Source organism: Gossypium hirsutum, chromosome A05 (genome assembly GCF_007990345.1).
Source record: "Gossypium hirsutum isolate 1008001.06 chromosome A05, Gossypium_hirsutum_v2.1, whole genome shotgun sequence".
NCBI classification, from domain to species: Eukaryota; Viridiplantae; Streptophyta; class Magnoliopsida; order Malvales; family Malvaceae; genus Gossypium; species Gossypium hirsutum.
The window spans coordinates 16141061-16144592 of record NC_053428.1 but is presented as its reverse complement, the minus strand read 5'-3'; positions in this window follow the sequence as shown (position 1 = coordinate 16144592).

The window sequence follows — 3532 nt, the reverse complement described above, 5'->3', positions numbered from 1 at the left end:
GGTCCAATAAATCGTGGACTTAGTTTGCCTTTACGACCAAATCTCAGAATCTTCTTCCATGGAGACACCTTCAAGAACACCTTATCACCTACTTGAAACTCAATTTCTTTTCTCTTTAAATCCGCATACGACTTTTGCCGATCTGAGGCAGCCTTTAAACAGTCACGAATTATTTTCACCTTTTCTTCAGTTTCTTTCACCAAGTCGACTCCATGAATCCGGTTCTCACCGAGCTCAGTCCAATATAAAGGAGTTCTACACTTACGCCCATATAATGCTTCATACGGTGCCATTCGTATACTTGACTGATAGCTATTGTTATAAGCAAATTCAACCAATGGTAGATATTTCTCCCAACTGCCTTTCAATTCTAAAATACAACACCGGAGCATATCTTCAAGAATTTGAATCACTCTTTCCGATTGCCCGTCAGTTTGCGGATGAAACGCAGTACTGAAATTCAATTTTGTACCCAAGGCTTCCTGCAACTTTATCCAAAACCTCGAAGTAAATCTCGGATCTCTATCCGATATAATAGATTTAGGCACCCCATGTAATCTCACTATTTCAGCAACATATAATTCTGCCAACCTGTCAAGTGAGTAATCAATGCGTATCGGAATAAAATGAGCCGACTTTGTCAATCTATCAACAATTACCCAAATAGCATCTTTCTTCTTTGGAGTTAAAGGCAATCCTGTCACAAAATCCATCGTAATACTATCCCACTTCCACTCTGGAATCGTTATCGGTTGAAGTAAACCCGATGGTACTTGATGCTCAGCCTTCACTTGTTGACAGATTAAACACTTTGATACAAATTCCGAGATATCCTTTTTCATGCCTGGCCACCAATACAACTTCTTCAAATCATTATACATTTTCACACTACCCGGATGAACTGACAAGTCACCACTATGTGCCTCACATAAAATGGTCTGAATTAACTCATCATTTCTTGGTACACATACTCTATCCCGGAACATCAAGCAATCATCTGAACCAATTTGAAGGATAGTGTGGATGATTGTCTGACTTCGTTCCAAATTTCCGAGTTGTCGGAAGTCACTATAATCAAGGGAAAAATAAAATCGAGTAAGCATATAGCTTAGTAAGTAAACACATGAAAAATAAGTAATTACTCACATAACTACACCAAAATATAAACTTATTCATGAATAACTTCATTGTTTAGGCAATTTCCAACAAACTGTTTTTCTGCATCATAGTCGCTAATTTATTTTTATCCGGAGCTACAGGGCTCCAAATTGAGTTTCGTAAATTTTCCCTGAAACTAGACTCATATACAATTTCACCATAAAAATTTCAGAATTTTTTACCCAGCCAATTAGTACAGTTTATTCATTAAAACTTCCCCTGTTTCACTGCCCAACGGTTCTGACCCTTCCTCAAAAAATTCACTTAACTCTCTGTAAAAAATTTTAAAAATGGTTTCGCTTGTTTCTATTAAAAATAGAGTCAATAAGGAATCCAGGAATATAAATTTCACACCATAATTATTTTTGTACAATTTTTGGTGATTTTCCAAAGTTAGAACAGGGGATCCCGAAATCAATCCAGCCCTGTTTCAGTAAAATTCAGATATCTCCAAAAATACAACTCTTTTGCTTATTCTATTTATTTCATATGAAAATAGACACATTCAGCTTCAATTTCATATATTATTCAGCTTCCCATTCATTTTCCACCATTTATGGTGATTTTTCAAAGTTACCCATCTGCTGTTGTTCAACACAGTTTATAACTAAATCGTTCCTTTTTTTCGTTTTTGATATTTTCTCCCATCTCATACATGGATCGATTTAGTATCCAACTCAATATTTGCCCCATAAAAATTTCCACCATATGGAAATATTCACCTTCCACACTTTTTCGTTGAGCACTCGGAATGTTAACCGTTATTGGTGGATCTCGCACTTAGCACCACCACTTAATCGGGGAATCAGCACTTAGCAACCCCTTAGGGGAATCAGCACATAGCAACCCCCTTTTTATTTCAGAGATACGGTGGATATCGCACTTAGCACCACCAATGAACTGGGGAATCAGCACTTAGCAACCCCTCGGGGAATCAGCACATAGCAACCCCCTTTCACATTTCAAAGATACGGTGGATATCGCACATAGCACCACCAATGAATCGGGGAATCAGCACACAGCAACCCCTTTATGTACAACATACTTCGGCTTATTCCGAGTGTTCAACCCATAAATCATATATTGCAACCCTTTACCACCTTTCCCGATTTAACAACATTTTTAGGATATGACCAAACATTTATTTTAATTCCAAATAAATCTCAACATATATCAATTAATGTCAAAATAATACATCAAGTCACGTGTTTACTTACCTCGGTGCAAAATATCGTAATATTGCACTTCACTCCACTATCTTTTCTTTTCCTCGTTTGAGATAATCTTCACGTCTTTCTTGATCTATAATAGCAAATTTAACTCATTTAATGTTCAGATTCATTAAAATAATCCACCACCCAACTTTTTGAAAAATTACAATTTTGCCCCCATACTTTTGCATAATTACACTTTTGTCCCCAAGCTCGGAAATTAAACTTCATCACTTATTCTTAGGTTTTATGACATGCTGAACATTTTTCCCTTCTATGGCAACATCAAATTCTCACTCTAACATACACTTATGAACAATAATTATTTTTACCGATTATGCCTATTTACCCGTTTTCGCTTAAAATCGCTTAGCAAAAGTTGTTTAACATAATTTATAGCTTCATATTCCACCATAAAACAGCAAAATAAACACATTTCACCTATGGGTATTTTTCCAAATATGAGCCCTAACACGAATTATTGCTAGAATAAGCTAAACCGAGTTACGAGGATTCCAAAAATGCGAAGAACATTAAAAACGGGGCTAGGATGCACTTACTATGAGTTTGCGGATTTAAAGAGAAAAGAAATTGAGTTTCAAGTAGGTGATAAGGTGTTCTTGAAGGTGTCTCCATGGAAGAAGATTCTGAGATTTGGTCGTAAAGGCAAACTAAGTCCACGATTTATTGGACCATATGAAGTTACCGAGAGAGTTGGCCCTGTAGCATATCGGTTAGCTTTACCACCGGAGTTGGAAAAGATACATAATGTGTTTCATGTGTCGATGTTGCGACGTTACCGTTCGGATCCTTCACATATAGTTTCCCCTACAGAGATTGAGGTCAGACCAGATATGACTTATGAGGAAAAACCAATAAAGATTTTGGCTCGGGAAGTCAAGCAGTTAAGGAATAAAAGTGTATCCTTAGTAAAAGTACTGTGGCAAAAACATGGGATGGAGGAAGCTACGTGGGAACCGGAGGAAATTATGAGGAAACAGTACCCAAATCTCTTTTCCGATAAGATTTTCGGGGATGAAAATCCTTAAGGGGGGAGAGTTGTAACAGCCCGATTTTGGGCCTAGTCGGAATAGTGGTTTCGGGACCACAAATCCGACGAGGGAAAATATGGTTATTATTATATTTTTATGGTCTACAATTTC